The following is a 13802-nucleotide window of genomic DNA, read 5'->3' as shown; positions in this document are numbered from 1 at the left end:
TCGATATTGATTAAAAAGGGAAGGCGCATTTTGCACAGCATCAGTTGTCTTTAACCGCAAAGTGGGGCTAACTGTCAAAATATGTGCTAAAGACAAGTCACTGGCGTCGTTTTGAGGAAAGGTGAGCGGACGTCTAGGCAAATGGTGGATTGAACAATTCACTCGGGATGCGACGCTCCATCGCAGGAAGTGTGGAGTTGGCTGGCTCACCACGTCTTAGGAACAGCTGCATGAAACGAAGGTCACGCCTCGCGCGTTCGGCCTTCTCCGCCAGGGTTCGTAGAGCGGGGGTCACGTGACGGCAAAGCTGCAGCGTCGCCTATTCTGTTCAACAGTCGCTCGCGAAACGTGGCGTTGGTAGCAAGCAGCAGAGCAGGTGGCACTGTGTTTCGTGTCTAAGGCAGAGCAGGCGTGCGTGTATACAGCAGGTAGGAGACTGAGTTAACGCGACTCTTAACATCTTCCTTGGTCCTAAGTGCAGGCTTATAAGATGTGAAATTATTAAGCGAAATATGTAAGTAAACACTACTAAAAGAGGATGCGTAGCAGGAAGCGGCGAGTACTTGCCGATATGACACACCGGTTTGTTCCGTCTCCGACCAGGCAGTTACCAAGTTTCTCTGCCCGCCTCCAGTATTTTGTGTGTGTGGTCAGGTGCTCTCTAACAGCTTTGGGTATGTTACCCTTCTCTCTCGCTTCTTCGTGTCATTCTACAGTAGTTGTAATGTGAATTTCACTAGTAGAATTCGAAGAACAGATGTTGGCCTGCTATCGAAGTGTGAACAAGGCAGACGCAGACGAAGGCATGAATTACACTATCGAGCTGGGCATGAGGTGACGATTTTGCATCGATACAGAGGCGAGGACATCTTTTCCAGTGCTAAAGGACTTTCAGTTTTTGTTATCCGAAAGCATGCTTGGCAAATTTCGCTGATGAATGCCTCTCGAGAAATTAGTCCATAAATAATTTCTGAAGCGATTCTGAGTCGTCGTCGTCGTCGTCGTCATCGTTGTTGTTGTGGTCTTCAGTCCAGAGACTGGTCTTATGCAACTCTCCATGCTACTGTATCCTGTGCAGGCCTCAGCTCCGAGTAACTACTGCAACCTACATCCTTCTGAATCTGCTTAGTGTATTCATCTCTTGATCTCCCTCTACGATTTTTAGCCTCCACGCTTCCCTCTAATACAAAATTGGTGATCCATTGTGTCCTACCAACTGATCCCTTCTTCTAGTCAAGTTGTGGCCCAAATTCCTCTTCTCCTCAATTCTTTTCAGTGCCTCCTCATTAGTTACGTGATCTACCCATCTAATCTTCAGCATTCTTCTGTAGCACCGCATTTCGAAACCTTCTATTCTCTTCTTGTCTACACTGTTTGTCGTCCATGTTTCACTTCCATACATGGCTATGCTCCATACAAATACTTCCAGGAAAGACTTCCTGACCCTTAAATCTATACTCGACGTTAACAACTTCCTGTTCTTCAGAAACACTTTCCTTGCATAGGCATTCTACATTTTATACCCTCCTTACGTCGACAATCAAGTTATTTTGCCTCCCAAATAGCAAAACTCATTCTCTACTCTAAGCGTCTCATTTCCTAATCTAATTCCTTCAGCATCGCCTGATTTAAGTCCATTACCCTCATTTTGCTTTTGTTAATGTTCATCTTATATCCTCCTTTCAAGACATTGTCCAATCTGTTCAACTGCTCTTCCAGTTCCTTTGCTGTCTCTGACAGAATTACAATGGTGTCAGCAAATCTCAGAGTTTTCATTTCTTCTCCAAATTTTTCTTTTGTTTCCTTTACAGCTTGTTCAGTTTACAGATTGAACAACATTGGGGATAGGCTACAACACTGTCTCACTCCCTTCTCAAGCACTGCTTCCCTTTCGTGCCCCTCATCTCATATATCTGCCATCTGGTTTCTGTACAAATTGTAAATACCCTTTCGCTCCCTCTATTTTAACCCAGTCTCATTCAGAATTTGAAAGAGTATTCAAGTCAACATTCTCAAAAGCTTTCTATAAGTCTACAAATGCTTGAAACGTAGGTTTGCCTTCTAAGATAAGTCGTAGAGTCAGTATTGCCTAGCGTGTTCACACATTTCTCCAGCATCCAAACTGATCTTCCCTGAGGTCGGCTTCTACCAGTTCTTCCATTCGCCTGTAAAGAATTCGTGTTAGTGTTTTGCAATCATGACTTATTAAACTATTAGTTCGGTAATTTTCACATTTGTCAACACCTGTAGCTTTGGGAATGGAATTATATTATTCTTGAAGTCTGAGGGTATTTCGCGTGTGTCATACATCTTGCTCACCAGATAGAAGAGTTTTGCCATAGCTTCTCTTCCATTTTCTTAATATTGCCATCAAGTACATCGCCCTTGTATAGACCCTCCATATACTCCTTCCACCTTTCTGCGTTCCCTTCTTTGCTTAGGGCTGGTTTTCCATCTGAGTTGATATTCATGGAAGTGGTTCTCTTTTCTCCAAAGGTGTCTTTAATTTTCCTGTAGGCAGTATATATCTTACTCCTAGTGAGATAAGCCTCTACATCCTTACATTTGTCCTCTAGTCATCCCTGCTGAGACATTTTGCACTTCCTTTTGATCTCATTTTTGAGACGTTTATATTCCTTTCTGCCTGCTTCATTTTCCTGCAGTGTTATATTTTCTCCTTTCATCAATTAAATTCAATATCTCTTCTGTTACCCATGGATTTCTACTAGCCCTAGTCTTTTTATCTACTTGATCCTTTGCTGCCTTCACTATTTCACGTCTCAAAGCAACCCATTCTTCTTCTACTGTATCTCTTTCCCCTGTTCTTGTCAATCGTTCCCCAACACTCTCTCTAAAACTCTCTATGGCCCCTGGTTCTTTCAGTTTATCCAGGTCCCAACACCTAAAATTCCCACCTTTCTGCAGTTTCTTCAGTTTTAGTCTACAGTTCATAAGCAATAAATAGTGGTCAGAGTCCACATCTGTCCCTGGAAATGCCTTACAATTTAAAACCTGGTTCCTAAATCTGTCTTACCATTGTATAATCTGAGACCTTCCAGTGTCTCCAAGCCTCTTCCACGTATACAACCTTCTTTCATGGTTCTTAAACTAAGTGTTAGCTATCATTAGTTATGCTCTGTGCAAAATTCTACCAGGCGGCTTCCTCTTCTATTCCTTATCCCCAGTCCGTATTCACCTACTACTTTTCCTTCTCTTCCTTTTCCTACTATCGAATTTCAGTCCCTCATGACTATTAAATTTTCGTCTCCCTTAACTATCTGAATAATTTCTTTTATCGCATCGTACGTTTTTTTTTTCAATTTCTTCATCTGCAGAGCTACTTGGCATATAAATTTGTACTACTGTGGTAGGCATGGGCTTCGTGTCTATCTAGGCTCCTATAATACGTTCACTATGCTGTTTGTAGTAGCTTACCCGCTTTCCTATTCTTTTTATTCATTATTAAAACTACTCCTGCGTTACCTCTTGTTGATTTTATATTTCTAACCCTGTATTCCTCTTGCCACCGAACTTCACTAATTCCCACTATATCTAACTTTAACCTACCCGTTTCCCTTTTTAAATTTTCTAACCTACCAGCTCGATTAAGGGATCTGACATTACTCGCTCCGATCCGTTTTCTTTCGCCAGTTTTCTTTCTCCTGATAACGACGTCCTCGTGAGTAGTCCCCGCCTGGAGAGCCGAATGGGAGACTGTTTTACCTGCGGAATATTTACGCAAGAGGACGCAATCATTTAACCATACAGTATAACGATTTTGAGAAATACTCAGTTTAAAATTAAAAACAGTTATACAATATATCGCATACTTAGGAGTACGCCTTGGAGGAATAAAATTCCCCAGCAAAGGCAAGCATTTATAAAAGTAAAAATAGCACCGAGTTATAGTGCTGGATGCTTGTTTACACGCCGACAATCCGTAACAGTAGGAGCGCAACAGAACCAACATCGATCGATTCAGTGGGCGACCAGTGAGGCAGTGCCGGTGACCTTGCCCAAGAAGACTGTAGAGTTACGCAGTGGGGCAGGGCGCTGACTGCTGTACAGCAAGTGCAGTCAGCCAGTATGAATCACGGTCTGCAGTCTGCCTGGTCCAGACTTTTACTTTCTGAAACTTCCACTGCTGGTTATTTTGTGCTACCTACTTATGCACATTTAATTTGCAGTTGAATGCATATTACGTTTGTGAGTTCATGGTAATTGTGTTATGTGGAACTGTAGAAATTGAAAAGGGAATGAACTTTCTGCAGCGTCAAGGTAACGTTTTCACAACGGGTATGTTTCTAAACTTACCAGACACCTCCCGTCTCTTTCACTGGAAAAAGTTTCAACAGGGATTGCAAGTTCGCCATTACTCTGAGGCTTGAACATATTCTGTGTAAAATTAGCCCATACCTCTCCATTGCAAACTAAAATGAATCGTGAACTCTGCAGGCTACGTTACTTGCTTAACATCGACAGTGAAGGTCTAGATCTGTTCCACGCTGCGTCGTAAGGCGTGGGCGGATAGCTTAGCCGATCAGACACAAGCCGGTCCAGCTGAAGCCTCCTTCAGCGACGATGCGGCTGATTTCGCGTTAAGTTCTGACAGGAGTAGGTAGCGTTTGCTGATGATGAATCGGCGTTGCGAAACTTGTTTGTCAGGAGGAGGCAGCTCACGGAGCTGACACCACACACCACTCTGTTGTCTGAGAAGTAAAAGATGAAGATGGTTAGTTTTGTAACTTGCTCCATCATATTAATTTTGGGATACTTCTTGTTTAGGTTTGATTTTTGTACGAGGTATGTGATGGACAAGACTAAATACAAATTATTATGTTTCTGTTAATGAGAGTATACAATAATTTTCACAACAATACATTTCATACGCTTCATATTTCTTGCAAGCGATGTTTACAACTAATACGGAAAATATTCCGGCATACAAAATAGGTCTGTACGCCACATAAGGTTTCAGGTAGCAGAATGCTCCTTTTACCTTAGGCAAATGGCATAACTGTTTATTTGTGAGGAGGTTTATCATTACAAATTGTATGAATTTCCGTTCCACCACAGTTTTAGTACAAGTTTGTCGACTGCTGAGTTACCTTCCTTTCCTGTCCTACGCTTCCATAGCGTCTTTCTTTCTTTATTACGTTAGAGAAGCCAATAAGACTCTTCACTATTTGAGCACCTTCTGCACATATGCCAGTAGCTATGGCGGCCAGTCGAAACAGATATGAGGCAGACTAATCTTCCATGCCCTGTAAACATAGCTGTAAGATCGGAAATGAGCATTTGGCGTCATTGGCCGGAAGGCCTCTTACGGGGCAGTTCCGGCCGCCTTGGTGCAGGTCTTATCATATTCGACGCCACTTTGGGCGACCTGCGCGCCGGATGGGGATGAAATGATGATGAAGACAACACAACACCCAGTCCGTGAGCGGAGAAAATCCCCGACTCAGCCGGGAATCGAACCCGGGCCCGTAAGACGGCAATCAGTTACGCTGACCACTCAGCTATCGGTGCGGACAGTTATAAGATTAGACGAATTAGACGACAGTGATAACGTTGTGGGAGGACTGTGAAAATAGTCTGAATTCTACAGTGAACGCCTCTTAAGAGTTTGAGACCATACCGTTTCTCATATCTCTATCGTAGTGCATCTAAACTGTTATTTCATCATAGACGCAGAAATTTTTGCTGTAGATCTGCGTTGCTTCTCTAGAGTTCGCTGTTTGACCATCTTGAGTGCTAATTCATTCCAGGAGTTGCTTCATGGGTCCATTCAAAGTTGAGCTACGATTTCCTCTGATGCACTCCCCCAATTCTGATTTCTTCCCTCAGATATTTAGAATTTCCATAATTTTTTGACTAATCCAGTAGAACTGTACTGTCTACTCCAATGTAGAGGGTCTTGAGATCTGGAAGACGTTGCGTTTTCTTAATTATATTTTCCAGTTCCAAAGCTGCCCTGTTACTCCGCCCGAAATGCCTCCCATATGCCCACATTTAGCTTACATAGGCGAAATCTGGGACAGAGGGTCATTCTTTTTTTTCAAAAGCCAGTTTCACAACCTGATCCACAAGACCAACCTGAAACTTTCCATAAACTGACTTTTAAATTCATAAAAAACAAGTCGACTTCGGTTACAAAGGTACAGCAAATTTCAAAGCAGCTAAAAATTCGTAAAAAAATATGAAACACTTGGCCATCATACCCGAGTATCAGGGCTAGATAGCCAGTTACGTAAGGAGTAGATGAATGTCGGAAAAACACTTTAAAATCATAAAATTATTAAAAAAGACTTTGAACACTTTAAACGTGTTTCACGGAATCTCTTGGTACAAAATAATTTGTATAATGTTAGTTGCAGGTAAATTATAACTGAAACAGAACGTCGTTTGTAAAAAGCATTTTACAGCTCCAGAATTTTTTAACGTTTTATTAACTCGTTGGAAAATTCTACTTCTATAGAAAATGATATATCGTCTCAATTATTCGGATAGTTGAATCTGGAACTAAGCCTGATTTATGAAAAGAAATCTTTACAGACTTCGATTTGTTGTATTAAATAATGCGCTACCATGTCGATGGCAAACATACGATGTGCAGAGTTCGTGTAACCAACACTTACAGCAGGCACACTGAATCCAATCACAGATTTTTTTTTCTTTTCTTTTTCGACAACTTCGTCACTTGACTCTTCCGTGTAGTGAAAGTCATCTGACGAATCTCAACCGTCTGAAGCACTTTTAACCTTCTTGTTCCGAGCCTTTTTCACTAGGAATTTCGTTTTTTCATGAAGTTTCAGTTTTGACTTTTTAATGTTTCCTTTTGGCGTCAAGTTTCTAGCTTTAATTTTTCCGGGCCTACCCCTGTTTGAGGCTCGGGTCTAGCTGGGAAAGATGAAACATTGTTCAGAGTTTTTTTTTAATGACTTGAATAGTTTCATTTGAAATCACAACCCACATAGACGCCTCTCGTCTGGTCTTGTATAAGATCCTGGTAGAGGTAACGTTGCCCTTATTTCAGGAGATTCTTTTTTTGTCACTATTTTCAGCTGAAGTTGTCGGTGGATCTAGTAGTGGACTGCAGCTTGAGTAACAGAACTCTTTCACTGGATTTCTGACTAGATGTCTGGATCATACCTGCTCTCGAGGGGAACATGACAAACATGTCGAGATTCTTTCATGGAGTGTTCGGCCAGATTCGTTGATGTTTTCATTTCCCATAAGTCTATCTGGATCACGTGTAGAAGCTTAATGTGGAACTGCATCGGGACTGAGCAAATAATTTCCCGTTGCTTAGAATCCAGACTCAAGGTTCCCTGGTGTTACAGCTTTTGCCCAGCGATATTGTGGAAGCTCGCCAGATTTCAGTCTTCCTAGCTTCGAATGTGGGTGATCATTTTGTAATTTTTCAACAGCACTACAAAAATGAAACATTAAAGATTTGAAGACAGATCGGTCCTGCGGCTACAGTATGACTGGTGAGGCACATCGAACTGGTAAGATTCCTCTCGGCAAACTCCAACATCTGTGCCGACCTAGAATGTGATGTGTGGCCAATCAAAACCAGCACAACTGTTCCAAGGGGTTTGCGGGGCACAAAATGATTCTTTAGCCATTCAAAAAAGATCTCATCATCCGGAGTGATGAACTTTACTTCCTGATGACATGTTGTCCTCCCACTCCTTTTTTAAGTAACTCCTTGACTTCATCACAACTTATCCCCTGGACTGTAGACAAAGACATACCTTCATTTTTACACAGACTTAGATCCACTTGTCGGCGTAACACTAGTTGTAAGCAATTGTCACCCGCATTTTCTTTTTCGTTATTAAATTTGTTTCACGCCAAGCTGACAGTAAATTAATAAGCTACACCTTATACACAGACCCTCGTTAACGGAAAACCATGGGTCTGCAAGTTTTATGGGATGGACAAGTCGTAACTCATTAGCTGAACTCCAACAATAACTAGGACCCATTGGAATTTTGGAATCACAGCCGGTATTTAATTTCCTCTCGAGACATTGAACACTATGGAAGCCTTTCTCAGAGAATAACCTTCGGCATTAGTAAAAAAAAAAGAAATTAATATATAAGACGTTTATCGGATGGCCATCTATCCCTATGATGGTATCTCCTGATCATGCGGGAGTGAGTGATGCCTATGGCGTGTCATCAAACATGGAGGATGCAAACTCAAATAAAACCTACAGTACGTACCAGTATGCAGTTAAACCTAAACAACTGTAATACTAAAGTTTCTGACGCTACTCACAGCCTAAGTTATATTTAAATCGAAAGGTTATGACATACTACATAATTTTATGGTATACCAAAAACTAGAATCATGAAAAATGGTTCAAATGGCTCTGAGCACTATGGGACTTAACATCTATGGTCATCAGTCCCCTAGAACTTAGGACTACTTAAACCTAACTAACCTAAGGACAGCACACAACACCCAGTCATCACGAGGCAGAGAAAATCCCTGACCCCGCCGGGAATCGAACCCGGGAGCGGGAAGCGAGAACGCTACCGCACGACCACGAGCTGCGGACTAGAATCATGAAAATTTATTTTAGTTGAAATAGTGTCATCCGTAACACCAATAACTCACGTTACTAATTACCAATTGACATGCAGCTCTGTACAGCGGATCGTGGAAGAACTTCAGGCGTGGGCCATCTCTCCCGTACGGCCGTCTATCCCGGGCTTACCGTTTCTCAACGAACATTAACATTTATATCCATAGCTGCAGCAAGGACCTGTTTACAGGTATATGTGCAAACTGAAGAAATCCATTAGCGATGGCTGATTATCGCAACACAGGTTTTTCGATGTCGCAGTGGCGTTCAACTGGAGGCTGACTAAATTTTGCTGCCAGGACACAGCTGAATCATCTGAACATAGATGAATTTTGGATCACGCGGAATTCGTACATGGCCGCTATCTGGTGGTGCACCCGGAGGAGTACGCGGCACGTTTAATGGCGTATTTCTTCGGACATGGCGTACGTAGCATGCTCCACACTGCCAACAATGTGACCAATTAGTAATGATGTTGGAGCGAGGTTTAGTCCTTTCACGAGCACCGACATTCTACGTCTACATCTACATCCATACTCCGCAAGCCACCTGACGGTGTGTGGCGGAGGGTACCTTGAGTACCTCTATCGGTTCTCCCTTCTATTCCAGTCTCGTATTGTTCGTGGAAAGAAGGATTGTCGGTATGCCTCTGTGTGGGCTCTAATATCTCTGATTTTATCCTCATGGTCTCTTCGCGAGATATACGTAGGAGGGAGCAATATACTCCTTGACTCTTCGGTGAAGGTATGTTCTCGAAACTTTGACAAAAGCCCGTACCGAGCTACTGAGCGTCTCTCCTGCAGAGTCTTCCACTGGAGTTTATCTATCATCTCCGTAACGCTTTCGCGATTACTAAATGATCCTGTAACGAAGCGCGCTGCTCTCCGTTGGATCTTCTCTATATCTTCTATCAACCCTATCTGGTACGGATCCCACACTGCTGAGCAGTATTCAAGCAGTGGGCGAACAAGCGTACTGTAACCTACTTCCTTTGTTTTCGGATTGCATTTCCTTAGGATTCTTCCAATGAATCTCAGTCTGGCATCTGCTTTACCGACGATCAACATTATATGATCATTCCATTTTAAATCACTCCTAATGCGTACTCCCAGATAATTTATGGAATTAACTGCTTCCAGTTGCTGACGTGCTATTTTGTAGCTAAATGATAAGGGATCTATCTTTCTATGTATTCGCAGCACATTACACTTGTCTGCATTGAGATTCAATTGCCATTCCCTGCACCATGCGTCAATTCGCTGCAGATCCTCCTGCATTTCAGTACAATTTTCCATTGTTAAAACCTCTCGATACACCACAGCATCATCTGCAAAAAGCCTCAGTGAACTTCCGATGTCATCCACCAGCTCATTTATGTATATTGTGAATAGCAACGGTCCTATGACACTCCCCTGCGGCACACCTGAAATCACTCTTACTTCGGAAGACTTCTCTCCATTGAGAATGACATGCTGCGTCCTGTTATCTAGGAACTCCTCAATCCAATCACACAATTGGTCTGATAGTCCATATGCTCTTACTTTGTTCATTAAACGACTGTGCGGAACTGTATCGAACGCCTTGCGGAAGTCAAGAAACAAGGCATCTATCTGGGAACCCGTGTCTATGGCCATCTGAGTCTCGTGGACGAATAGCGCGAGCTGGGTTTCACATGACCGTCTTTTTCGAAACCCATGCTGATTCATACAGATTTCTAGTCTCCAGAAAAGTCATTATACTCGAACACAATACGTGTTCCAAAATTCTACAACTGCATTGCTGCACTGTTGATCTTTCTTCCTGTTAGGCTGAGATAATGACTATGTGCTTTTTGTTGTGCTCCTAGACATTCACATTTAGACGTCTGTTTAGAGTAGTTTAGGGTTTCTTCGTGCACTCTGTCTATGCTCATGTGACAGCGTTAACCCACTCCCACTGAGGGAGAGCGCTGAAGCCGTGTTGAGATGGATATCCAATAGTTTTTTCAGAGTGGTATGCAGACAGCGGCAAGTTCTCCCTCTTATCAGGTCCAAGCTGGCTCGGTTTTGAGATGAGAATGGACATTGTCATCCTTGAGTATCTCAGTGAAAGGTGGTATTCACGTACTATGTGGTTGGCCAATACATGGACGGTTAATGCAGTCTGTGGATGACGCTGGTCTCTCATATGTGCTCTATTGGAGACAGATCCGGTGATAGAGCAGGCCAAGCCCGCAGCACGTAGAAACTGAGTAGACCATGTCTGCTTACAACAGCGGCATGTGGGGGGCGTTATCCTGTTAGAAAGCACCCCTGCTATGCTGTTCCTGAATGGAAGCACAACAGGTCGAATTACCGGACTGACGTACAAATATGCAGTCAAGTTTCAGGGTGTGTGGGATAACCACGAGAGTGCTCCACCTGTCATACGAAATCGGACCCCACACTGTACTTCCAGGTGTAGGTCCACAGTGTGTCCAGCACGCAGACAGGTTGTTGCAAACCCTCAACTGTCCTCCTCCTAACCAACACATGGCCCTCACTCGCACCGAGACAGAAACAGAACAGAAAACACAATAGACACTGGAGAAGTCGCAAGTGGCGGTGGTTTCAGGTTAGTGGAATGCACGCTAGAGGTCGTGTAGCTTGGAGCTTTCCTTGAAGGAAAAAAAAAATGGTTCAAATGGCTCTGAGTACTATGCGACTTAACTTCTGAGGTCATCAGTCGCCTAGAACTTAGAACTAATTAAACCTAACTAACCTAAGAACATCACACACACCCATGCTCGAGGCAGGATTCGAACCTGCGACCGTAGCGGTAGCCCTGTTCCAGACTGTAGCGCCTAGAACCGCACGGCCACTCCGGCCGGCTCCTTGAAGGAACAGATTTGTAGACGTTCGTTGTTACTATGACATAGACTTCTGCTAAAATTGCTGCTGCAGATGCAGTACGATGCGCCACAGCCATTCACGGAACAATAGTACCACGAGGCCGTCCGGAGTCTGGTCTTCTTGCGACCGTACATTGTCGTGACCACCGCTGCCTAGTCTTTCTGCAATGTCGCAGAAGGAACGCGAAGCTTCCCGTGGCCCTATTACGCGACCTCGTTCAAACTCTATACTCATGTATAGATAAAGGCGTCTTTGTCGCATTTAAGGTTGGTTGGTTGTTTGGGGAAGGAGACCAAACAGCGTGGTCATCGGTCTCATCGGATTAAGGAAGGATGGGGAAGGAAGTGGGCCGTGCCCTTTCAGAGGAACCATACCGGCATTTGCCTGGAGTGATTTAGGGAAATCACAGAAAACCTAAATCAGGATGGCCGGATGCGGGATTGAACCGTCGTCCTCCCGAATGCGAGTCCAGTGTCTAACCACTGCGCCACCTCGCTCGGTCCGCATTTAAGGCATTCTTGACTAACATCAACTCATCCCGCCCAATGCCAAAGGTTATTAACACTCACTGCCATTACAGAGTGTATTCAAACCAAACCTGATTTGCGTCCTCATAGTGGTGCTACTAGTGCCACTCTTACGCGATTGGAGCGTAATTTGAATCGACATCATCTTTCAGATGTAGAAAGACGCTACCAACTTTCGTATAGGGAGTCGCACAACTCTTTTTTGGTGTTGCGATTTTTCCGTCAGTGTGTTACTAAAGAATAAATGAAAACTGAATCTGTTACGAAGTAACGTCTCTCACCTTCTGTTGAACCATTACCTCTCCGTAAAGGTACTCTATATCAAATCTGATGTTTCTCTGGCGCAGTTATAACTCGCAAAATCCTTGGGTGTCGGCCCAGTTCACATCGTACGTTGTCCACATTTTTCAGCAGAGTCAATGCCATCTTTGGGGGTGCAGCACTTCGTCCTTTCGTTTTGCTACGGTAGACATTTTAAGCACAAGGGGATGGTTGGGTGCGTTATTAGGAACAATTGCTGACTGTGTAACCATGAAACGCGCAAGCCATTTCTCTCCACTGGCATCATATGACAATCCCCTCGCAGGGAGAGCGACATGGAACTTCTGCACTGAATAAGATTTTACGATTTTGCTTCTCGCACTGTTCAGTACGATAGAACACGCAGCAAACAATAGTAATAACAGATCAACTATTAAACCTGCATCTGTAAGAAAAGGAAAAACGTAAGCGTGCAATGACGATACCACAGGAGATCATGCCTCTTGACACGGTAATCATGGTGCAGCAGTGTGATTGTAGGCGCGGTGGTCAGACAACCGCATCTGGTCGCTGCAACTACACCGCAGCTGTGGTGCGAGGTGGGACCGTCTGAGCACTTGCCGTGCGTTTTTTCATGAGCCACACGCCACTACTTGCTTCCTAGCAGTCAGTCCTAATGTGATCGTGAGCAGACTACAACGCTGGTAACTCTCAGTTAACAACGCTATACAGTTATCAATTACGAATTTGGGAGCCTTGTCGATTAATCCTTTCTGGGGGGAAAAAATACCATACGCTGTTTCTCTGCGTGGCACTTGCTACACTCCTGGAAATTTAAATAAGAACACCGTGAATTCATTGTCCCAGGAAGGGGAAACTTTATTGACACATTCCTGGGGTCAGATACATCACATGATCACACTGACAGAACCACAGGCACATAGACACAGGCAACAGAGCATGCACAATGTCGGCACTAGTACAGTGTATATCCACCTTTCGCAGCAATGCAGGCTGCTATTCTCCCATGGAGACGATCGTAGAGATGCTGGATGTAGTCCTGTGGAACGGCTTGCCATGCCATTTCCACCTGGCGCCTCAGTTGGACCAGCGTTTGTGCTGGACGTGCAGACTGCGTGAGACGACGCTTCATCCAGTCCCAAACATGCTCAATGGGGGACAGATCCGGAGATCTTGCTGGCCAGGGTAGTTGACTTACACCTTCTAGAGCACGTTGGGTGGCACGGGATACATGCGGACGTGCATTGTCCTGTTGGAACAGCAAGTTCCCTTGGCGGTCTAGGAATGGTAGAACGATGGGTTCGATGACGGTTTGGATGTACCGTGCACTATTCAGTGTCCCCTCGACGATCACCAGTGGTGTACGGCCAGTGTAGGAGATCGCTCCCCACACCATGATGCCGGGTGTTGGCCCTGTGTGCCTCGGTCGTATGCAGTCCTGATTGTGGCGCTCACCTGCACGGCGCCAAACACGCATACGACCATCATTGGCACCAAGGCAGAAGCGACTCTCATCGCTGAAGA

General features: G+C 44.1%; 1 protein-coding gene across 2 annotated transcripts in view; it reads left to right on the top strand.

Moving 5' to 3' along the window:
- Nucleotides 1-340: 340 nt before the first annotated feature.
- Nucleotides 341-13802, top strand: part of LOC126094674 (ankyrin-2-like) — a 117615-nt gene continuing 104153 nt past the window's right edge. For both annotated transcript variants that reach the window (XM_049909184.1, XM_049909185.1), the window contains exon 1: nucleotides 341-428. The gene's annotated coding sequence lies outside the window, so the exon portion shown is untranslated. The remainder of the gene's footprint in view (nucleotides 429-13802) is intronic.

The sequence above is a fragment of the Schistocerca cancellata genome, chromosome 8, assembly GCF_023864275.1.
Source record: "Schistocerca cancellata isolate TAMUIC-IGC-003103 chromosome 8, iqSchCanc2.1, whole genome shotgun sequence".
NCBI lineage: Eukaryota > Metazoa > Arthropoda > Insecta > Orthoptera > Acrididae > Schistocerca > Schistocerca cancellata.
The sequence above is the reverse complement of the archived record's forward strand: the minus strand, read 5'-3'. Positions and strand labels throughout refer to the sequence as shown.